Here is a 25778-nt window from a genome sequence, read left to right as displayed (position 1 = left end):
GTTGGTTTCAAGTTTTCTTAGTCGTATGTACGGGATACGCATGTTATACATAATATACATTGTCCAACAAAATACTTGTTAGCACCTTTATTCACAATGTTTTGTTGATGTAACTATACGAGAGCGTATCCGGACGATTCCCTATGAAATGACCCACCCCTCATGACAAAGTACTACTGAATTACTATACAAAACATATTTTTGTAGTAGGGAGTGTGTAGTGAATGTGTAGATTATGCACTACTCAAGATACACAAGTAGAGTTTTGTAGTATTCAGTAGGAAAACAGTAGTATTTTCGGGAGTAATCATGTAGAGATTATTACTACTTATTGTTGGTACTAAATAAGTAGTCAAAACACTACAGCTTTACTACACAGGCTTGTCTATAGCAGTCAAGTAGAGTTTTTACTACTTGATTTTGGTAGTAAATAAGTATCACAACACTACAGCCAGACTACCCCGGTTTTTCGCGACCTCAGAAGAAGAGAAAACAGGAAGTCGTAGCTACTCCCGAATGTAATCATCTTCCATCCTTCGTCATTCTGTCCTTCATAGCCCTTATGCTGGCACCATCTTTTATATTTTATGAAAACWTTCATGTCGTTGTTTAGGCATTTCTAGAACTTTTTACTACATCAAAACGATTGCTAACCGAAACGGTAGTAGCTGATAGCCGTTGTCATAGAGATGTATTGAGTTTAGCTTAGCTGTATGCTAGCCACATTGAAATGTAGATATGTAGCCTCTGTTTTTGTCATGCTAGTTAATCAGTATGTGTGTTTGTATGCAAATGTTGGGTATGTTCATATCGGTATATTTACCCGTTCGACTTACCTCTTTTGACATAAGAAGACTGGAGATCACTCTTGGTAAGATTAACATTGTTTATCAAATGTGTTTCTGTGTTGTCTTATGTGACCTCTGTTAGCAGATGATTGATAGTGGCTTATTATTGGTTGTCTCTTCTGCTTGTCTGTATTTTCTAAAAGGTGACGTGTGGCTGCAACTAAAAAGAGGATCTGAAGATAGTCAAGTCAAAGCTGAATGAAGACAAGGCCTCAAATGGATTATCAAAAAAGTGTAAATGTGTAATTTAATATGTAATTAATTGAATAAAATTAAAAATGTATACTGTATATAATTGTTTGATGATATAACTACAGTTAGCAACTTGAGGAAATAACACGTGCACTAGTCTAGTAGTGACACAGTAGTGAAACACGATCTCAATAGTGATTTTGAATAGGCAAACAGTAATAAATTTTTTCAAAAGGGCTTATGTAGGAAATGAAAAGGGATCCGGAGCAATTCGGTAGTGATCAGTAGTGACACAACACTACACACACAGATGGCAGTAGTAACTCAATAGGGTTGAGTAGGCATGCAGTACAGCAGTAATGTAGTAGATACCCAAAAGCTCAGTAGTTACACAGTATTCGTTAAGGGAGAATTATGTTGTGATTTGAGTAGGAAATATTGTGTGTTCACCAGTAGTGAAATGTCCCAATGTATCACTCATTACTACTTAAATGACTACATAAACCACTACTGGTTTACTACACATCAATAGCAATCAAGTAGTAAAACCAGTAGGTTGTGTAGTAATTCAGTAGTACTTTTTCATGATGGGTCTGTAAACAAGCAAAACAGAGCAGCAAATTTGTACAGATGTTTTTAATGATTAGCATTCAGGATCATGTGTATCCATGTCTTTACTGTGTTGTGGTGTCAACCAATTGCACATCTGCTTTCACTGGACATCTTCATAGGTTTAGAAAATAATCCAAAATAGACATTACAACGTAGATGCGTCGATTATCACTTAGCAATGGCTATGGAGGAAAACGTTCAGAAAGAAATCACATTGGCCAAACTCTATATACAGTATACTGTATGACTCTGGTTGTTTTCTGACATGTTTTTGAGGATTTAGAGATATCTATCTATTATATTTACTGCTAGAAAGTAAACAAAAGTATTTAACATACTGTATATATCTATAAAATCAAAGTATGCTATTAAAATACAAACGTATTTACTAATATAATGTGTCCCTCAGTTTTATGTCATTGGTGTTACCGCCTTGAAAATCATTCATTACTTAATGGATAATTAACGATCGGCATGCGTTCTATGCAAAATAATGAACGACTTGGAAGGTGTGTTCCACGACGCGCTAGCGGATTCCCTCCAAGGGCAAACTGTTAACGGGGAAGTGGTCTATATTAAATACAATTACAAGCTAATCATACCTTTTTAGTATATCATACATTTGAGGATTCCATTGACAATTTGGTGTGTATAAATCCAAAGTGTCACTTGGTGTTACTCTATTTAAATGAAGGGAAATTACATTGTGAGCAGAATTATTAATCATATCACTTTAGTAAGGGATTTTTAAAGGGGTAATGACCTTAGATTTTAGTATATGTGGCCTCCATTTCAGAAAATCCTCATTTGCCAAAAATGTATCATTGGTGTTATCGTCATTGGTGTTACTACTCCTACTGGTGGTATAATGTTATCATTATTGTGAAAATTATTTAAAGTCATTAAGCTGCCATTAGTTGATTTAGACTGGGAAGATGTACCCAAATACATTTACTGTAAATACAATTTTAAAATCTACACAAATTAAGTGGATTTTTCCTCCAAATGCACTGCCTAAATACCACCGCAATCCAAGAACTACTCACTAGGTAAATAATATGCACATTACTGAATAAACATTCTCACTATATCATCGCTCTAATAAGGGCAAAGTCAGAGACATATGCAGGCAGTACCCTCACAGTGAGATCCTCAGGGGCTCTCTCTCCTGGTTGGTTTTGCGCGGCGGTTTAGGGTTCTGGTAGGACAGCCTCACAAACACAACGATTAGAATGATTCCTGGGATAAATAAGAAAGATAAAATCAAGCCCACCGTACTAAAATCTCCCATGACTCACTCAAGTGTAAGATCCTGAAAAAAGATCCTAAGTGAACTCAGATCATCATGACACAAAATTACACAAAGGACCATATTGCTTCTACTTTAGGCTCGGTTTCTGTACAAGCACTTTGTGACAACTGCTGATATAAAAGGGGCTTTAGAAATACATTTGATTGATTGATTAACTTTGCCGTTTTAACTTGGTAGCTTAAAGGTGTTCAGTCTACAATCCAACAGCAGCTACTCTAACCTATGACCCCCAGGGTTCCCRGTAGGATGCCGACGGTGGACTGGACAGTTGGCATGCCTTGCTGCTGCTTAACGGCGGTCCTGCAGTTTCCTCTCACATTGCACGGGCACACCGTCACTGTGATTTTAAGACACAGTCAACACCACTCACACAGTACAGCATAAGAAAATCACAGCTACCCTGAGCAGACCACGATGACAGGGAGAGAACGTCTCCATGCCCCTGAGGCCTCAGGGTTTTACTAAATCAGTTCAGTGTGCTGTAGAGGGGGGATCACCAGGCAGACTGGGCTGAGACCAGGCTGCGACAGGGTGAGAGGATGCACCTGCAGCCCAACCTGCCCTGAGACTGAGTCAGTCTGAACATAACGTCTCAGGATGACAAGTACTCTATTCCAACATGCTGCCATACATCAGGCGTATAAGGAAACAAATCGCCAGGGATCTATGAGATGTCCTTTTCTATTTACAGAGCAGATGCTGTCGACAAGATTGAGTTGTGGAGATATTCTGAGGGGAGGGAGGGCCAGGAGAAAACACATGAACACAGACCCAGCATATGCCCAACCCAGTCCTATTTGCTTTCAGAGAAAGGACAGACATTACAGAGTAATTACAGCTCCAATGGCCCAGTGTGAAAGGAAAGCCCAGAAGTGACATTGATTGTAAACACTGCATGTTTCTTTTGATAGTTCAATAATCCATTGACAAGACTGTAATAACAGCACAGCTACCAGAGCGAACAATGGTGGTGCTGACAGAAATGTATATTCTACTGAAAGGAATGGACAAYAAATAATGGCCATCTATTATTGAGTCCTCGGTTGCAACACTCACTACCGAGTTCCAAACTGCCTCTGGAAGCAACATCAGCACAAGAACTGTTCGTCTGGAGCTTCATGAAATGGGTTTCCATGGCCTAACAGCCTCAGACAAGCCTAAGATCACCATGCGCAATGTCAAGCGTCAGCAGGAATGGTGTAAAACACGCCGCCATTGGACTCTGGAGCAGTGGAAACGCGCTCTCTGGAGTGATGAATCAAGCTTCACCATCAGGCAGTCCGACGGACGAATCTAGGTTTTGCAGAYGCCAGGAGAACACTACCTGCCCAAATGCAGAGTACCGACTGTACAGTTTTGTGGAGGAGGAATAATGGTCTGGGACYGTTTTTCATGGTTCGGGCTAGGCCCCTTAGTTCCAGTGAAGGGAAATCTTAACGCTATAGCATACAATGACATTCTAGACAATTCTGTGCTTCCAACTTTATGGCAACAGTTTGGGGAAGGCCCTTTACGGTTTCAGCATGACAATGCCCCTGTGCACAAAGCGAGGTCCATACAGAAATGGTATATCGAGATCGGYGTGGAAGAACTTGACTGGCCTGCACAGAGCCCTGACCTCAACCCCCTCGAACACTTTTGGGATGAATTGGAAAGCCRACTCCGAGCCAAGCCTAATTGCCCAACATCAGTGCTCGACCTCACTAATGCTCTTGTGGCTGAATGGAAGCAAGTCCCTGCAGCAATGTTCCAACATCTAGTGGAAAGCCTCCCAAGAAGACTGGAGGCTGTTATAGCAGCAAAGGGGGGACCAACTCCATATTAATGCCCATGATTTTGGAATGAGATGTTCGACGAGCAGGTGTCCACATAATTGTGATCCTGTAGTTTACTTATAAGACCAATTTGACTGACGATACACAGAGGTATTTTGTCCATTTTGGCTAGCGTCTAAAAGCAAAGTAAACATCAGAGGGAAATTCCAAAAGCTCCAAAGCCTGTGCGAGAATGAAAAACATTACCTCAAATATATTTTTAAACATCTGCTTGTACTCAGTAAAGAGTCCTTGGATACAGGATAATTCATTGGAAATGTAATTCACAGCAATGTATAAATAACCATGGCTGATAGATTAACTAGGTTTTGGCAAACACAAGTAAAATATTGGCATGATCAACAGCCCACATCAACATTATTCTAACAGATGAAAGACCTAGGTCTATTTATCATACACATACTGTATGTGTGAGGGACCCTGTCACCTGTGTGTGGTGGAGCCTCTGTAACTCAAAACAAACAAACTGGCCAAAGGGTGACGAAGGTTTGGAGGGGGGAGGGTTCTAGTACAAATGCTCTGATACTTTAACTAATCTATGAACGAATTCAAAATACAGCGGCATATAACATAGAGGCAGGAGCTCCCGTCTCGTAAACAGAGGGTTTACTATCAGACTGTTATCTGGGGGTGCAAAAGCCCCAGGCTGGCGTCTGACACTATTCCCCTTCATGTGCCTCTGTTCTGAATGAGATGGAGAGACTGTGACACACCTCTGGACCAACACAAAGAACATTTTTATCTTCTTCTAACTTCTACTATTATCACGACAGGTCCTCAGGTCTGACAGACATTATAGTATATTACACTTTACACAGCCTTACACAGTTTGACGTGTCATTATGTACCGTATGTAATGTCAGATGCACAGTGCATTCGGAAAGTATTCAGACTCCTTCCCTTTTCCCACATTTTCTCGCCAATCTACACACAATATCCCATAATGACAAAGCGAAAACAGGTTTTTGGAAATGTTTGCAAATGTATTACAAATAAAAAACAGAAATACCTTATTTACATAAGTATTCAGAACCTTTGCTATGAGAATCGAAATTGAGCTCAAGCCCATCCTGTTTCCATTGCTCACCCTTGAGATGTTCCTACAACTTAATTGGAGTCCACCTGTGATAAATTCAATCGACTGGACATGATTTGGAAAGGCACACACCTGTCTATATAAGGTCCCACAGTTGACTGTGCATGTCAGAGAAAAATCCAAGCCATGAGGTCAAAGGAATTGTCTGTAGAGCCCCGAGACAGGATTGTGTTGAGGCACAGATCTGGGTAAGTGTACCAACAAAGCATTGAAGGTACCCAAGAACACAGTGGCCTCCATCATTTTTAAATGAAAGAAGTTTGGAACCACCAAGACTCTTTCTAGAGCTGGCACACAGCCAAACTGAGCAATCGGGGAGAAGTGCCTTGGTCGGGGAGGTGACCAGGAACCCGATGGTCACTCTGACAGAGCTCCAGAGTTTCTCTGTGGAGATGGGAGAACCTTCCAGAAGGACAACCATCTCTGCAGCACTCCACCAATCATGCTTTTATGGTAGAGTGGCCAGACAGAAGCCACTCCTCAGTAAAAGGCACATGACAATCCGCTTGAAGTTTTCCAAAAGACACCTAAAGGACAAACAAGAGTCTCTGGTCTGATGGAACCAAGATTGAACTCTTTGGCCTGAATGCCAAGCGTCACGTCTGGATGAAACCGGGCACCATCCTTACGGTGAAGCATGGTGGTGGCAGCGTCATGCTGTGGGGAACGGAGCAAAGTACAGAGAGATCCTTGATGAAAACCTGCTCCAGAGCGCTCAGGACCTCAGACTGGTGCGAAGGTTCACCTTCCAACAGGACAACAACCCTAAACACAGAGCCAAGACAACACAGCAGTGGCTTCGGGACAAGTTTCTGGATGTCCTTGAGTGGACCAGCCAGAGCCCAGACTTGAACCTGATCGAACATCTCTGGAGAGACCTGAAAATAGCTGTGTAGCGACGCTCACCATCGGACCTGACAGAGCTTGAGAGTATCTGCAGAGAAGAATGGGAGAAACTCACCAAATACAGGTGTTCCAAGCTTGTAGCGTCATATCCAAGAAGACTCGAGGCTGTAATCGCTGCCAAAGGTGCTTCAACAAAGTACAGAGTAAAGGGTCTGAATACTTATGTAAATTTGATATTTAGGTTTTTTGTTTGTAATACATTTGCAACCATTTCTAAAAACCAGTTTTTGCTTTGTCATTATGGGGTATTCTGTGTTGATTGGTGAAGGGGGAAAAACGATTTAATCCGTTTTAGAATAAGGCTGTAACGCAACAAAATGTGGAAAAAGTCAAGGGGTCTGAATACTTTCCGAATGCACTGTATATCATCTTGTTAGGTAAGGTTGCAGCCGGCAGGCGTCAGTGACATAAATAGTAGAGGAGCCCTTGGTCTGCCGCGTCCTTAATGGCTCTTATTGTGACTTTTCTTTGACGTCATCATTGACAGGAATAGTGTATGTGAGAGGGGGGTTTTTAATATACCTGGTTTTATCACGGCCCAGGAATAATGGGAAATATAGAGGTAAATGATTGCTGTATGATTAATTATAATTGACTGACTGTCTGTTCTGTGGTGGACAGGAACAGTGGAGTCTACTGGTACCCTCTCAGAACAAGCACGGCACAGATGCTGCGTCACACCTCCGTCACTCTCTCCAGCCTCCCCAGTTGTCAGGGAGGAGGAGGGCGAAGCACCACAAAGGTGAGGTAAATAGGTGCACTATGGCACGTCTGCAGCAGGTGTTATTAGGGACAAGTCTTGCAGCTGCTAGGCACTGCTGGGAAAAATACACTTTTAGACTCTTAGCCTTTCAGCCCAGCGGGCCCCAGCTGTGACATCACACAAATTAAAGGGGAAATATAATTACGGCCAGCCTCCGCCGCTTCCATTAATAACGCGTCAGAGAGAAAGGGCGAGAGAAAGAAAAAAAAAGAGAAAAGGTTGTCACAGTGAATCAATTAGAGACTATGTCAGCACAGCAAAGTGGACAAGTCTGATTAATGTATGTCAGCCTGACACATTACAGACAAGTACAGCGACAGGAAGAGGGCCATTAGGCGTATTACTGACACTGCCTAGTCAGAGCGCCTCAGAAAAAAGGATGGGGGCCATTTACTTCCACTGCCAGTCAGTGTCTCAGTGCCACTCACTCCAATCTTCTCTGCATGTGACTGTGGATCTACAGGTGGCCTGAATGGATCTCTGAATTACATCCTATTCCCCATTCATCACACTGTAGCAAAACACCCTGCATTTTTTTTTTCTATTTTGAAAAGCATTTTATTGTCGGCGACGTCACCCGATACACAGGTAACCACAGTGAGAGTGTCAGGTCTAACATCACCACGACGACTCAAATAGAATGGTCTAATTTGTCACTTTAATTTAGCTGCCTGGTAGTGGTTCGTACACAGGCGTGACTCAACCAATACAACACCTCGATCTAGAATGGCGCCGGAGAGGATGGCTGACTTTTTACGTGCTCCTAACAAACTGTGCTATTTTGCAATTTTTTGGGGGCGTTGTTTGTAACTTATTTTTTAAACTTATTTTGTACATAATGTTGCTGCTACCGTCTCTTATGACTGAAAATAACTTCTGGACATCAGAACAGCGATTACTCACCTCGAACTGAAATGAGCTTTTTCCTTTAACGAGTCCGATGCGAAGGATATATTGCTTTCTCGGGAACAGGCCCAGATCCCCGTCATTTGCGTGAAGAAAAGACAGAGAAAAAGGGTGCGGATTTTGGGCTGCCTTCTGAGAAATCATGGGCGAATGAGCAAACTCCCACTGCCATCCGTTCTATTGGCCAACGTGTAATCATTGGAAAATATAATTGATGACCTACAATCAAGATTATCCTACCAACGGGACATTAAAAACTGTAAAACCGTATGTTTCACCGAGTCGACACGGATAATATAGAGCTGGCGGTATTTTCCATGCACCGGCAGGACAGAGAAGCTACGTCTGGTAAGACGAGGGCTAGGGGTGTGTGTGTATTTGTCAATAACAGCTGGTGTGCAATGTCTAATATTAAACAAGTCTCAAGGTATTGCTCGCCTGAGGTAGAGTACATTATGATAAGTTGTAGACCACACTATCTACCAAGAGAGTTCCCATCTATATTATTCGTAGCCGTCTATTTACAACCACAAACTGATGCTGGCACTAAGAGCGCACTCAACCAACTCTATAAGGCCATAAGCAAACAAGAAATTGCTCATCCAGAAGCGGTGCTCCTAGTGGCCGGGGACTTTAATGCAGGCAAACTTAAATCTGTTAAAATGTGCAACCAGAGGAAAAAAACTCTAAACCACCTATACTTCACACACAGAGATGCATACAAAGCTTTCCCCTGCCCTCCATTTGGTAAAACTGACCATAATTCTATCCTCCTGATTCCTACTTACAAGCAAAAACTAAAGCAGGAAGTACCAGTGACTCGCTCAATAAGGAAGTGGTCAGATGACGCGGATGCTATGCTACAGGACTGTTTTGCTAGCACAGACTGGAGTATGTTCCGGGATTCATCCAGTGACATTGAGCAGTATACCACCTCAGTCATTGGCTTCATCAATAAGTGCATCGACAAAGACATCCCCACAGTGAACGTACGTACATATCCCAACCAGAAGCCATGGATTACAGACAACATCCGCATCGAGCTAAAGGCTAGAGCTGCCGATTTCAAGGAGCGGGACACCAATCCGGACGCTTATAAGAAATCCCACTGTGCCCTCAGACGAACCATCAAACAAGCAAAACGTCAATACAGGATTAAGATTGAATCCTACTACACCGGCTTTGACGCTCATTGGATGTGGCAACTATTACGGACTACAAAGGGAAACCTAGACGCGAGCTGGCCTGTGACCCGAGCCTAACAGACGAGCTAAATGCCTTTTATGCTCGCTTCGAGGCAAGCAACACTGAAGCATGCATGAGAGCACCAGCTGTTCTGGGCGACTGTGTGATACGCTCTCGGTAGCCAATGTGAGCAAGACCACCATAGTCCCTGAGCCCAATGAAGCGAAGGTAAACTGCCTAAACGATTACCGCCCCGTAGCACTCACGTCAGTAGCCATGAAGTGCTTTGAAAGGCTGGTCATGGCTCACATCAACAGCATCCTCCCGGATACCGTAGACCCACTCCAATTCGCATACCACCCCAACAGATCCACAGATGACGCAATCTCAATCGCACTCCACACTGCTCTTTCCCACCTGGACAAAAGGAACACCTATGTGAGAATGATGTTAATTGACTACAGCTCAGTGTTCAACACAATAGTGTCCACGAAGCTCATCACTTAGCTAAGGACCCTGGGACTAAACACCTCCCTCTGCCACTGGATCATGGACTTCCTGATGAGCCACCCGCGGGTGGTAAGGGTAGGCAACAACACGTCTGCCATGCTGATCCTTGCATAGTCACTTCACCCCTACCTACATGTACCCCCGCACATTGACTCGGTACCGGTACCCCCTGTATATAGCCTTCGTTATTGTTATTTTATTTTGTAACTTTTTTGAATTCTTTTACTTTAGTTTATTTGGTAAATATTTTCTTACGTCTTTCTTGAGCTGCACTGTTGGTTAAGGGCTTGTAAGTAAGCATTTCACGCTAAGGTCTACGCTTGTTGTATTCGGCGAATGTGACAAATACCATTTGATTTGGTTTGATTTGATTGATCATGCAGAGAGGTTAATGTTTCCGGGGTCCTACTTCCTACAGTGTGGTGCTAGCCTACAATGTCATAGCGTTGGGTCACCCTGTCGCTACTACAGTGACTACACCTATAGTATTGTCATGGTAATATACACAACTATTTCCACTCCTGGATTGGTTACTAAAATATCTGATGGGCTAAGAGGTTTGGTCTGAGCCTGTGTTGATTTGATTAGATAAAATAAAAAATGTCTTAGTGAAAAAACGGAAGATGGATGATGAGGCAGACCATTGATGGTGGTGAGTTTCCAGTTTCCGCGCACGGTGGCGTCACTGCGGAGGGAGAAATTGAGCCTGCCACCGTGCTGGGGACCATCGCCGTCCCGGGATGCCAGCACCAAGACCTGGTCCTCCCAGCGAGGGGTACACAGGTACTTCCAGGAGTAGTCCCCTAGCAACACAGGACTGTTGTCGTTCACATCCAGGATATGGACTGTCACCAAGGTGGAGGCAGACAGAGAAGAGTTCCCTGGGAGGCAAATAGTACAGTTTTAATAAACTTTATCATTGTTAACAACAGTCCTCGTGGTGTACCGTATTGGGTGCTGCTGGAATGGCTTTGACAGGCACAGAGAAGGACATTAGAAACCACAACCTCTCTGAACTACAAAGCAGATTTTTAAATGTTTCTGAGACCTGTACACTTCGATCCAACCAACATAATACAGTATCTAAATCAATTAACACCACTGTTCTCTCTAGCCTCTATAGGTGTGGACTCAAGATGTGAGTCAGAGCCCCCATTCTTCAGGTAATGGACCAGTCTGAAAAGATTTTTCACTCGATGTGATAATAAGTGCAGGCGAGGGATAAGGGCAGCAAGGTAATTGGGGAGGTGCCGTGTGCAGCTCTCAGACCCTGCGAGTCTGTCTTCTGTTCTGTTCTGAGTCATGCCTATCTAGTGTGGGGGAGGATTGGATCTGAGTTTTCTATACAACATAAACCCCCTCCTCACTTCCCACTCTACACCCAGCAGCTAGCTAGCGACACACTGGCTGTCACTTCGCATGACTCACTCCTTGCTTATTACTTTGTCACTGAATACTGTCTGGTCTTGAATTGTCAATGGAAGTAATGCTTTAGCCTTGCCTTATTAAATTTGACACTCACTGGGACAAACAGAAGGCCGAGGTCTAAGCTGCCCTGAAGCCTCTGTCTGGAAACATAGAAATATACATTATTCTCAGAAAACCATCTTCCGTCCATATTCAGCCATGGCCTCCATGGTGTAGGTGCTGTTTTCCTCTCTGTCCAAGGCCTAGATGGTCTTCAGCTCACCTGAGTACTTCCCATTAGAGAAATACCTCTTTGTGTCTCCTCTGAGCGAGTATCTGGAGAAAAACAAAGTATAGGCGGGGTGGGATAACACCCTGATTAATGCCTTTAAACTGTGAATTCACAGTTTAATTTGTTCATTATTTCCAATGAATGATGTTTCACCTGATTGGGTGTGAGTCTGGGTCATATCCAAGAATAGTGGCAATAACCCGTCCTGGCTACTCCCCCTCTCTGACGAGGTCACCGTCAGAGAGGGGGAGTTCAAATGGAGTTCAAATGTTCAAATGGAAGTGCATGCACTAACATACAGTTGAAGTCGGAAGTTTACATTCACCTTAGCCAAATACATTTAATCTCAGTTTTTTCACAATTCTTGACATTTAATCCTAGTGAAATTAACCTGTTTTAGGTCAGTTAGGATCACCACTTTATTTTAAGAATGTGAAATGTCAGAATAATAGTAGAGAGAATGATTTATTTCAGCTTTGATTTCTTTCATCACATTCCCAGTGGGTCAGAAGTTTACATACACTCACTTAGTATTTGGTAGCATTGCCTTTAAATTGTTTAACTTGGGCCAAATGTTTCACGTAGCCTTTCACAAGCTTCCCACAAAAAGTTGGGTGAATTTTGGCCCATTCCTCATGACAGAGCTGGTGTAACTGAGTCAGGTTTGTAGGCCTCCTTGCTCGCACACGCATTTTCAGTTCTGCCCACAAATCTTCTATAGGATTGAGGTCAGGGCTTTGTGATGGCCCACTCCAATACCTTGACTTTGTTGTCTTAAGCCATTTTGCAACTTTGGAAGTATGCTTGGGTCATTGTCCATTTGGAAGACCCATTTGCGACCAAGCTTTAACTTCCTGACTGATGTCTTTAGATGTTGCTTCAAAGTATCCACATAATTTTACTTCCTCATGATGCCATCTATTTTGTGAAGTGCACCAGTCCCTCCTGCAGCAAAGCACCCCACAACATGATGCTGCTACCCCCGTGCTTCACGGTTGGGATGGTGTTCTTCGGCTTGCAAACCTCCCCTTTTTCCTCCAAACGTAACAATGGTCATTATGGCCAAATAGTTCTATTTTTGTTTCATCAGACCAGAGGACATTTCTCCAAAAAGTAAATATTTGTACCAGTTTGCAGTTGCAAACCGTAGTCTGGCATTTTTTATGGCGGTTTTGGAGCAGTGTCTTCTTCCTTGCTGAGTGGCCTTTCAGGTTACGTTGATATAGGACTTGTTTTTACTGTGGATATAGATAGTTTTGTACCTTTTCTCCAGCATCTTCACAAGGTCCTTTGCTGTTGTTCTGGACTGATTTGCACTTTTCGCACCAAAGTACATTCATCTCTAGGAGACAGAACGGTCTCCTTCCTGAGGTATGATGGCTGCGTGGCCCATGGTGTTTATACTTGCGTACTATGTTGTACAGATGAACGTGGTACCTTCAGGCATTTGGAAATTGTTCCCAAGAATGAACCAGACTTGTGGAGGTCTACAATTTTATTTTCTGTGTGGCTGATTTCTTTTAATTTTCCCGTGATGTCAAGCAGAGGCACTGAGTTTGAAGGTAGGCCTTGAAATACATCCACAGGTACACCTCCAATTGACTCAAATGATGTAATAGCCTATCAGAAGCTTCTAAAGCCATGACATCATTATCTGGAATTTTCAAAGCTGTTTAAAGGCACAGTCAACTTAGTGTATGTAAACTTCTGACCCACCGGAACTGTGATACAGTGAATTATAAGTGAAATAATCTGTCTGTAAACAATTGTTGGAAAAATCACTTGTGTCATGCACAAAGTAGATGTCCTAACTGACTTGCCAAAACTATAGTTTGTTAACAAGAAAGTTGTGGAGTGGTTGAAAAATGAGTTTTAATGACTCCAACCTAAGTGTATGTAAACTTCCGACTTCAACTGTACATGTAGTGTTCGAATAGCTGTAAAACATGGGAACATAGTGTTCTATGGTGCAAGACTGAACACCAGGGAAAGAATCACGGGAGGGCTTTACTAACATTTCCCAGAAAACAGCAGACTTAATCTAAAAAGCAAAAAAGCAATCAATGAATCTGTTGTGAATGTGCCATTTCAGCACTCCATGAGACACACAGGCTGCTCATTTAGACTGAGCAGACATATCGAACTGCCCCCTCCAACAGAGGCATGGGATTGTATTAAGCTCACGGAGCAAACACAGGAGGTCAGAAAGAGCCTGCATATGTCTGCTGCTAATCGGCGTGTTCCACAGATTTACAGACTGATCCTACTGGAAAGGAGAGGGTTGAGGAACAATACACAGTGACTCTAAACAAGGCCTCTATAATACCGTCACCTGCATAATACCGTCAGACAAGCTGATTTTCCGGCAGAGAGGAGTTTTATTCCCACTGTAAAATGGAAACTGGAATGACAGGGACGGCCATTTGATTCAAGTGTCACCTGACATGAATCCTGAGTGTGACGGAGAATCCGGTTAGTGGACAGCCGTTGCTATGCTTACTCTGTGAGGTCACAGCCCAGGATTGTATCCCCTGTGTTGTATCCCCTGTGTTGTCTACGTTCGGGTGAAATGAAGTGATTGCTGTTGCTCATAACACGTCGATTGGCCCAAATAGCTACCTCTGTTGCTAGAGAGAAAACACAGACAGTGTTGATCAGTGTTGGAGTGACTAATGGTGCTGACTGGAAGTGAAGTGCAGGTTTGTATCAGGCAACAACCGGAAGAATCCAAACACCACTCAGCTGCTGTTGCTGGCCTTAAGTTGCTGTGTGGAGGGTGGCCCACTGGGTTAAATGGGGACACTTGAAGCATGAGAGTCTCCAGCTCAATGGGTATAAAAGGAGGAGACGATTACTAGTGATCCCCTCTTTCATATCAAGATCGTAATAAGATCAAAGAAGAAGTCCCGTGTGTGTGTGTGTGTGTGTGTGTGTGTGTGTGTGTGTGTGTGTGTGTGTGTGTGTGTGTGTGTGTGTGTGTGTGTGTGTGTGTGTGGGTGGGGGGGTGTGTGTGTGTGTGTGTGTGTGTTTGGGTGTGTGTGTGTGTGTGTGTGTGTGTGTGTGTGTGTGTGTGTGTGTGTGTGTGTGTGTGTGTGTGTGTGTGTGTGTGTGTGTGTGTGTGTGTATGGCATGTGTTCGTCTGTAATCTCTATTCCTCCCTTCTGAAAATGATTGAATCAGCTACAGTATGTGCACCTGCAACCTAGCACACGGCCACCGACCACGCACTTTTCGACGCCATCCTCTCTCATTCACCATTCATGACGGCAGGTACTGTATGTACGCGTGTAGGAGACATTTGAACAGAACACATGCTTGACATGGGTCTGGTAAAAAAAGGCCTGGAGTTTTTCCTGACCAGGTCACGTGGATTAGCATGCTACACCCAACCTCAGACACATCCGCCTACAGCACAGCAGGAGCTGAATATTCTCATTGATATTATCCTCACGCTATCAAAACAACCGTAGCACAACACCAGAGAGATTAGCTAGTGTTTAGTTAGCGGTGCCCTTGCCTGTGTGGTAAACAGGTAACTACTTTCTACAGACTAATGGCACTGTGTCATTGTGCAAGCTGCTGTTATTGAGACAACGGGACGACCCTCTGGGTTGTCTCAGTCTTGCCACAAGGTCACGTGTTAGTGAGCGTGCTCGGATGTACTAACAAGCTATTTTATCAGACGGACGGTCGTTGGCTGGCTTTAAGCCTGTAACTCCTGCACTAAATATACACCGTATGTGGTGCTTCAAAATTGGATACAGTAGGCCTATGTCAGAGCCATACATTTGATATCATTACTGTATGGCAGGGTTCATCAGAGACAAAGGGGTTGTGCTCCAGTCCTGTATCAGTTTAGACAATACCGGAGGCAACTCCTGGTTTACCTCTGCGGAATATAGGTAACATTCCTCTACTCCCATAGTGAAGTAGAACATAGTTGCCCCGCTTCCAGAGAATGGGGACACAAACAATGACAAACACTCCCTCTTTGTCTCCAAAGCCCTCCTGTCCAGACCAGGGGAGAGAGCTGAGGCAGGGCGGTGCTGGGGCGGGGCTGGGATTACAGGAGACCAGGGAAGAGCCAGAGAAACACCCCAGGGATGGGCTGAGATTATTTTGGGATAAACTATTGTTTGTGTCATGGCTTATTTTTGGGACACGTGCCGTTGAAATACCCACATGTGAGTGTATGAAGAGACACAGAACGTGATATAGAAAGCAAGATTCAATATGCATGTATCTTTTCCTTATGGTTACTTACCAAAAATGCATAATTATTAGAGTCGATATTGAATATTTCTACGTAGTTATTATTACCATGTTGAGATCATGTTAAAATGCATCCTATTCATCGACGTCTAGGGCTCTCCGGGTTGTGTCTTATTTGTGAATGAACAAGAGAGAATAGAGACGGTTGAATGACGGAGATTGCCGTACCTTGGAGAGGATGAGTGAAACCTCATTGGTCTGCTTGTCTGTGACCGGTGTGAACACCTCCTCATTGCCAGACTCCAGCCTGTAACTCACCTGCCAGCTGTCTCCTCCCCTCTCATCAGCATCACATGCCAACACCGCTGTTATAGTGGCTCCCAAAGGAGCATCCTCTGCCAGGTGGAAGGGGCCGTACTAAGAGAGAGGGGGAGGAGGTAGAGAAAAAGGTGAGAGGAGAAAGGGAGAGAGGAGGGGGGATGAGAACAGGGAGAAGAAAAAGATAATGAAGCAGGGGCTACTATCTGCATATTTTTCTCTCTGGGGTTTTAGTCTGGGTATCTGTAAACCACTTTGTGACAACTGCTGAAAAGGGCTTAATAAAATAAATGTGATTGATTGAGAAATAGTTTAAAAGTATATTATTTAGTATTAGATAGATTTATCTTGGAATTTGCATTTTTAGGACTACTCCATTGGTTCCGTTGTTCCAGGCAAACCACATCAAGTGCAAAAATTTGAACATATTTGACATAATCTAGGTTATGTATTTGACCCAGGTCTGGTGTGTGTATGCAGGCATGTCCCGTGTGGTCCTGTGTTGTTGACCTTCATTCACACACCTCCTATCTCTCTGCTTGGGAGTCCTTTAATCAGCCACTCACTGTGGCCCTCCACTGAAGTGGCTGAGTCTCTGATCTGCCTGCCCGGGCTAGAGGGTCACTGATACCATGGGTCTCACCACTCACCTGCCAGCTCCCTACAAACCCGTTCACATGTTGCTGGAAAAAGCAGGGGCACTCTGGCGTGACCCACTCAAGAGCTTTTTCCACCTCAGTGTGTGTGTGTGTGTGTGTGTGTGTGTGTGTGTGTGTGTGTGTGTGTGTGTGTGTGTGTGTGTGCGTGTGCGCGTGTGCGCGTGCGCACGCGTGTGTGCGTGTGCCAGAGTGAGAGAACATGAGCCTGGGGCTGGCATCGACTCAAAACATGATTGACAGCATTGTTGAGGTGCATAGAGAATCCAAAATGAGAATCCAAAATGAGCTGTAAATCTTGTCATGGCTTGCAACCAATGAAGAAGACACTGGATGACTCTGGAATGACTCTATAATATGAAGGCAGGGCACGTCTACTGTATCTTAACAGTACCTTCTCTCACTCCGAGAGCATCTGAACTTAACAAGCACAGTTGGGGTTTACATTGACTCAGTCTTGCACCAGTGAGGACAACGAGAGCTTTGTGTTCCATTGTCACGTCCCCATCTTAAGATGACTATCCTGTCTCCTGCATTATTCAGGAGGTGTGGGTGTAGACTGTTTTCTGTTCCGTAACAGTGTGTGAGAAAAGAGTCTATCTTTGGCCCGTATACTGCATACCTTGAGGCCAGCGCTAACCCAATGTTGTCTCATGGAGACCTCAGCGGTGACTTCATTATTCATGAGGACCGACTATGGAAAAGACCACTGGAAACACTAACTGTCCCCAAAGATGCTCTCATAGATCAGAAATAGCCTTTATGTTAAGACTAAGGTCCATTTCATTGGTCGGTTCAGTGACACTCCCCCCGAACCAGAGGAGATGACAACACTGTGCGGCTAATGAGAGCTCTTATGAGTCACTTCAGAGGTTTTTTTATTGACAAATTCCAGAACGATGCAGTTCATTTCTGTACTAGAAGGGATGCATTTTTCACTTTTAACAAAGTATTTCATATTTCATTTAAAACTGCTTTTTTTTAACCAGTGAGCTCAGACATAATAGTAAATATTGCTCAGTGCAACGATTTTCCTATAAAGATGTGAAATGTTCTGACTGCCGCAAGTGTCAGGGATATCATTTAGAGCTTTCTTATGGTGACGCTGGGGATTTGCCTATTCTATAAATAAAGGATTCTCACAGGACTCATCTGAGGCTTATTCAGATTAACTCAGAGAACATTGTCCATTTTGGAACACAATGAGAAATAAACCCTACAATAATATGGTTCCATCTCCACAGATGTAGCATGTTAATTTGATCACCCTGTTGTAGGAGAACTTTCCTGCAATGCAGGAAATGTAAAACGTGTCGTGTATTTGAGATTTTTTTTAAATGCTTCTGAAGTTTGTAACTTCTACTTTTACATTTCAGACTTGACTTAATTCATTGTCCATTAATTATAATCCACGTAATAATTCACATGTTCTGTTGCTGAAGGATTAATTTACTGCTGTAGCAAACTGGCTCCAATGAAGGTCCTACATTTGTATAAGCCTGAGATTAAAGCTTGGATCCCCCTAAAAGCACTCCATCTCTCTCCCCTCTGGGAAATCAAATCAGTGACCTGGAGGGAGAGTTCACACAGCAGCCGTCCAACAGAAAAGAAAAAACGAATATACTGTATAAGCAGATAGATTTGCAATGAGGGCTCTGAATCACTTCTATCCCCCAAACCAAAAATCACGCTGTCAGTCGTCAGCCTGGGTAAAGGTACCTCGTGTTGATTGAAGACGGTTGGGTTGTTGGTCTCGTCCTGCACGGTCACAACCACAGTGCAGGAGCTGTTTAAGCCTGCGAACTAAATCATCATCAGAGAGAGAAAGGCTCCGTTAGTGAGTCACTTAGTTTGGCATGCCTCTGTCATACTGATGCCTTCAGTCTTAATCATGATCATCAGTCACTGCAGTGTCATATTTAAACAATATTCTCCTCAGAAGAAGCAGAGGGAAAATCTCCAACATTACATCTGCCAGTCTAAAACTAATTTACCCTACCACTGCACCCGTCTACATATCACAATAGGTTACTACTATAGAGTATCTCTGGATTATCTTTACATTGTACTATGCATACATTATCTTTGTGGAAGTAATCCCTCAACCCTCTCCCTAACACCACTGAACCACATTGCCCTGCAGTACTGTTGGTCACCTTTAGCGTCCTCAGCAGTGATGGTCAGTGTGTACTGTGGGGCAGCTCCCTCCAGGTTGCCTGCCTGCACTGAGATCACCCCAGAGTCACGGTCCACCTGGAACAAGGCACGAGAGCTCTCTAGGATCTGGCCAACCAGCCGGTAGAAGATTCTCACGTTATCGGTTTTCGGATCATCGTTGTGGGCTGCTTGAACTGTGAGGATTTCTGTCCCTGGGAAAAGAGCAAAGTCCTCACAGATTAGTGTGTGGGCAAAAACAAATTTTCTTTGAACCCTCAAGTGAGAAACACAGAATCCTATTTTGAGCATCCTGATGAATTTCTCCATAGTTTTTTTATTTCKGAGTATTTCGTTTTAAGCGTAAACAAAAGGCCTTTGTGATCCAGTATGTTCCAGAGTTGTCTGTAGGAGTGTGTCATATGAGTGTTCCGAGGGTTGCGTCTCACCCCGTGGGGCGAGCTCCTTGACCACGGTGTGGTACTGTGTGGTAGGCAACGTGGGCCTGTTGTCGTTGGCATCGCCCGCCATCACTCTCAGCTCCACAGGCTTGGCGATCTCCCTGCCTTCCGGATGCTCCACCACGCTGCTGGTCTGGAACTATCAGCCAGAGCCACATGGGGTCATGTGCTTTCACAAAGTGTCCAGATCAAATCTCCCTGTGTGGACGCACAGTGAGACCACAGACAGTCACACTGGAATAACACAAAGTGCCAGTTCTCAGCCAGGAAAGATCTTCATGTTCTGTATTGAGCGATGCACAATTACACACTGGAACCCCAGTCTGAGATAAAGCCCCAACGATTTTGTATTCATTATTTATTGAGCTTTCTTAGAATAGATAGGGGGTTGGGAGGTGTGTGGGGTGTATGTGTGTGTGAATGAATTAAATAGCTTTTTTAGAGTGCAGATTGCTCACCCCTCTCTCCCCTTTCACTCTGACCTGTCTTTAGAAGATGAAGCCATTAGGTGAACGATAGGCAGTGACAGTGCTAACACTCAGTGTGTCCATATGTACCACTGTCTGGGGGGACACAGATACAGATACACCGCTGTATGTGGGGACACAGAGACAGATATACCTCACTCTGACCTGTCTTTAGAAGATGAAGCCATTAGGTGAACGATAGGCAGTGACAGTGCTAACACTCAGTGTGTCCATTGATTCCTGGACTGCTAYTCAGCTCACAGCACTGAGCCATTTCGCTTGTGTAGCGCCTTCTTTGACACGTCCAGAGATGATTCATCATACGGGCACGCAACTCTGTCAACACCAAGGCGAGAGGTACTGTACATGTGCATGCATCCACTCCTCCTCTCCTCCCTCTTCCCTCCATCAGCTGTAAGAGTCACATGGCACTGACATATGAGTCTCAGTCAGTCAGCGTGGAACCGTCTCAATCAGGGAACCTGGAGTGCCTCACTCGTGTTGTGTTGCGTGAGGAGGTGGATCAATAGGCTGTGACTCATGTGTGATGCATGCTGGAACATGACAGCTCCATCATGATAGGTGACAGTCACTGCCAGGCAGGGAGAGAGGATAAGGAGGGGAGAGGGGGTGTATCTGGCTTTATAATTACTGTACTATAGGTATAGTTCAGACAGAATAGACTCTCCGAGGGCTTTCTGTAGAAACAGAACATCCAATAACCTGATGGATTTCTCCTTACTTGTGTCAGACCAGTGAGCAGTTAAGGTCTCTGGCCAAACACGTTGCTTGCTACTCTGCAGAATGACCCCAAAGTCAACCTGTGCCAAACAAATGGATGTTTATCTAATCCTGTACAGCTTTGGAGCTTAGCTTTTTGGAAAACTGCCGAGGAGGAAAAAAGACACGTTGTGATTTGAGTCATGATCCTCCTTTTCTTGTTTACCCCGATTTTCCTCTGTCCTTACAGTGTAATGCCGTACATCACAGGACATGACTATGCTTTCACAGCCCTAACAAGTCCTTACTATATGTTAAAGACAAGGAGGTACGATACAATATGAATGAAAACTGTGTAGCCACTCGCCTAGTCCTGAGCCTCTCTGTCTAGTGGGGCATTGAGAGAGATGACTCCCTTTCTGCTGGCAGTGAACAGCATCTCTGGGAATTCCCCCTCCAGGCTGCACCCTACCAGACCCCCCCCCCCCCCCCCCCCCCCCCCCCCCCCCCCCCCCCCCCCCCCCCCCCACTCCACTTCACATAGACACAGCACAGGGAAGCAGGGAAGGCACAGAACAGCTCATAAACTGAACATAGGTCTCTCTGCACTGCAGGATTGTAGGATTGAGCCCCCCTTCAGCTGTTCCCACTCTCTCCTTCTCTCTCTCTCTAGTAAAGTATAGATACCTAGGCTTTACTAGAGAGGGAAACCCTGTCCTTTAGTAAAAACCTGTGAGGTGTTTAAATTATAAAGTGCTGAGTCAATGTACAAAAGCTCATACATATTGGATGGGGGGTGGGCTTCCACTGATTTAAAGCACAGGGCCGGACAGGGAGCTGTATGATTAGCTCAGAGGACCCCATGAAACAGCACCCAAGAAGGAGCAGTCACCGGCAGAGACACAGGGGGCATGTGCATCTCCTCAACCCACTGTCACACTCCACTCCATTGTTTTGGAGATGGCTCCCCAAACGCCAAGGCTGTGTATACACAAGTCCCTCTTCTCACGGCTTCTCATAACCAGTGTTATGGTGTTTCTGGGCCTCAGTGCTTTGAAGAGATGTAGTATATAACAGCGTGATTAATGACTTGGTTGCTCTAAAAATGGATGAGTAGAGTACACCGTAGCCGATGTAATGTGTTGCTTTCATTGCTTTTTTAACAGCTTGCAGTGCACGCTCTGTCTTCTATGTCACCTTGTGAATAAGCAGTCTTAAAGGGCAATTCCGCCACTTTTCAACCTCATGTTCATTAGCTCCAGCACCATACCGGTGTCTACGTATGTGAAAACGGCGCGTTTCTATGACCTGTAGTTAAAAAAACGAGAAGAAATGTAAAGAAAGTTTTTTTTTTTAAATCAGTGATTTTCAAAACCTACAACGAGTTTCTAGCCAGATGGAGGGTATTTTCTTGCTCATCACGTCATCAAGAAATTCTCATAGTGTTTGAAAATCACAATTTTTWAAATGTTTTCACCTTTGATGATGTCATCATGTAGAACCTTTTAACTTTGTATAGGAATGCGCTGTTTCCACATTTGTAGACACTGGTACTGTGCTGGAGATAATGAAAATGGGGGTGAAAAGTAGTGTAATTGCCCTTTAAGTGCACAACAACTGTATTTATAATACAGCAATTTCATTTTACAAATCTGACTTACATGTTTAAGAAGTATCCACAATGTGGAATTCTCCTGCCTTGATTTAGCATAATTGTTCTTTTGGAAAAAGACCAAAGATGAGCAATGCTTCTTGAGATCAACAACCAAAGTGCACCTACATCAATATCAATGACTGAAGGAAAATATTTTGAAAGAAAAATGCGTAATGGAAGAAAAACCCATCAGCATAATGCATACGTGTTGCTGAGTAGAGAAATGACTTTCCATACTGCCGATAGTAAAGGGCTCCCAGCTATACTCAGAGTCTTTCAACATGACCCCCCATCTGTTTGGTAACAGCACAGCTGTGAGTCCTACCACCTACATACACATGGTGGTAAAGGCAGAGTGGGTGGAGAGAGGCTTTTCCCATCATGTAGGCACGGTCGACCAGTGGTGGATTCTATACTGTTACCTCTTTACATGGACATGCAGATATGGTGTTGTGTTCTGCCCCTACAATACAAGTTATAGCCTAATTAATTGTAATATAGTAATAGCATTTTGACAAGCAGATTATATTTTTTATGAGGGTTTGAGAATCTCAAGGACAAAGTAGTCTTGTACTTTAAACATGAGGCACGCACTCACTCACTCACTCACTCACTCACTCACTCACTCACTCACTCACTCACTCACTCTTATGTTCCAGCAGAGATTTGTATGACTTGTTTGAGATTTTGCCTGTCCATATTTTAGGTTGGTAAATTGGCATTGAAAATGTGAAAAAAAKATCAAATCTGCCCACGTTTTGATACCACATGTTTTGAGTCCACACGTTTTCAGTGGGCGGATGGAGCTGGCGTGAGTGAGAGGAGGAGAGGAGGAGGAGAGGGGGAAGAGGAGGAGGAGGAGGAGGAGGGGAGTTACTGTGGCGACACCCACAGACCACAATGCAATGTAGAAATACACATATTCACAGCAAATCATGACTTTAAGTTCTCGAGTTTGCATTACTGTCTTGAGGTCTTGAGTTTGCATTTCTGACCATGTTCCATTGTTGTAAGCACCTATAACTAGAAAACAGTCTATTGTTCCATTGTCGTAAGTACCTACATATAGAAAACAGACTATTGTTCCATTGTTGTAAGTATCTACATATAGAAAACAGACTATTGTTCCATTGTTGTAAGTATCTACATATAGATAAGAAACACCTATGTTCCAGTTGTTTATATACACATATAGAAAGATATTGTTCATTGGTCGGTAAGACTAGCATATAGAAAACAGAGCTATTGTTCAGTGTGTTTGTAAGATCTAATATACAGAAAACAGACTTGTTATTGTTGTAAGACACCAATAGACAGTGTTCAGCGAGTCTACATAAACTAAAAAGACTATTGTGTCCAGTTGTGTAAGATCACCTAATAACTAAAATAGACTATTGTCATTGTTGTAAGCATATATAAAACTAGAAACGACTTGTTTTGAACCATAACTACACGCTTTGTCTTTTGAAGCACCTATAACGAGAAAACAACATTGTTCCATTAGTTGTAAGCCCTTAGACTTAGAACAACAGACTATTAGTTCTCACTATGTTGTAAGACCTATAACAAACAGACTATTGGTTTCCAGCTGTGGTATCAGTACTAATAACAGCAAACAGACTAATGTTCATTATTGTAAAGCACCTATAACTTAGAAACAGACTATTGTTCATTGTTGTAAGCACCTTAACTAGAAAACAGACTATTGTTCCATTGTTGTAAGCACTATAACTAGAAAACAGACTATTGTCCATTGTTGTAAGTATCTCTATAGAAAAAAAGACTTTGTTCCATTGTTGTTAAGTATCACATATAGAAAACAGACTATTGTTCATTGTCGTAAGTATCTACATTATAGAAAACAGACTATTGTTTTCCAGACTAAAAATGTTGATGGAGATGCAGATAAGATCCATACACTGAGCAGTAACAGAACTTCCTGTTTTCCCTTTTTGATATGTCAGATGTTTCCAGTTATTTACACAGCTTTTAGTGATTTGGTGCGTGATTCCAAAGCGCTGGGCCGTGGTCGATATTAGAAATGTTGAATAACAACTAAAGGTCCACTGTAAAAGAGGCCCGGCACAGAGCACAGAGACTGTGCCTGATTCAATAACAACGCTAAAAAATTTTGGTTTGATTGAACAATCTTTCGACATTATGGACACACACACACAGACACACACACAACAGCGGAGACGGAACTCAGCTACAGGGACTCAGGCAGGGAAAGCCTAGGGGTATGAGTGGACATTAATAATGCACCCTTGGGTCGCTTAGGAAACGAGGGTGGGACTAAAATGACAACACAAATGCAGTATCCTGATGCTTTCACCCATTCCATTAACATAATGACATTTTACAATGAACAGTCAAATAAACTTGGATGAAAGTTCGCAGTGTTTGAAATTTGTCAGATAACCGCTTACATTATTCTAGACTAGAGCGGAAGGACACTGGGCAGGGACACATGTAGGAATATACAGGACACCTGCAGGAATATACAGATATCCTGTGACCCTGAAGCATCACTGTGTGTTTACGTATGAGATGGGGATGGAGATGGAAGCCTGATACTATGTCACCTGTGAGATGGGATGGGGAAGGGGCAGGGAGGTTCTACCTGTGAGATGGGAAGGGGTAGGGCAGGGAGTTCACGTGGAGGGAAGGGGTAGGGGCCAGGAGAGGTTCTAGCCTGTGAGATAGGAATGGGGTAGGAGCCAGGAAAGGTTTATATCCTGTGAGATGGGAATGGGTAGGGTCCAGGGAGGTTCTACCTGTAAGATGGGAATGGGTAGGGTCCAGGGAGGTTCTAACTGTGAGATGGGAATGGGGTAGGGACCAGGGAGGTTCTACCTGTGAGATGGGAACTGGGTGTGAGGGCGCCAGGGGGTTCTACGTGTGGAGATGAACTGGGAGGGGGGTGCAGGAAGGTTATACCTGTGAGATGGGGATGGGGGTAGGAGCCAGGAAGGTTATCACCTGTGAGATGGGGATGGGGTAGGAGCAGGAATGTTTATACCTGTGAGATGGGGAATGGGGTAGGAGACAGGAAGGGTTATACCTGTGATGGGGATGGGGTAGCCAGGGAGGTTCTACCTGTGAGATGGGAATGGGGTAGGGAGCCAGGAGGTTCTAACCTGTGAATGGATGGGGTAGGGAGGAGCCAGGAGGTTATACTGTGAGATGGGGATGGGGTAAGGGGCCAGGAAGGTTATCCTGTGATGGATAGGATATGGGGTAGGAAAGGCCAGGAAGGTTATTAACCTGTG

General features: G+C 43.8%; 1 pseudogene; it reads right to left on the bottom strand.

Annotated features, from left to right (window-relative positions):
* Nucleotides 1-25778, bottom strand: part of LOC139028292 (cadherin-17-like) — a 40891-nt pseudogene that overhangs the window by 8118 nt on the left and 6995 nt on the right.

This window comes from Salvelinus sp. IW2-2015, linkage group LG10 (genome assembly GCF_002910315.2).
Source record: "Salvelinus sp. IW2-2015 linkage group LG10, ASM291031v2, whole genome shotgun sequence".
Lineage (NCBI taxonomy): Eukaryota > Metazoa > Chordata > Actinopteri > Salmoniformes > Salmonidae > Salvelinus > Salvelinus sp. IW2-2015.
This window is presented reverse-complemented; position numbering and strand designations above follow the sequence as displayed.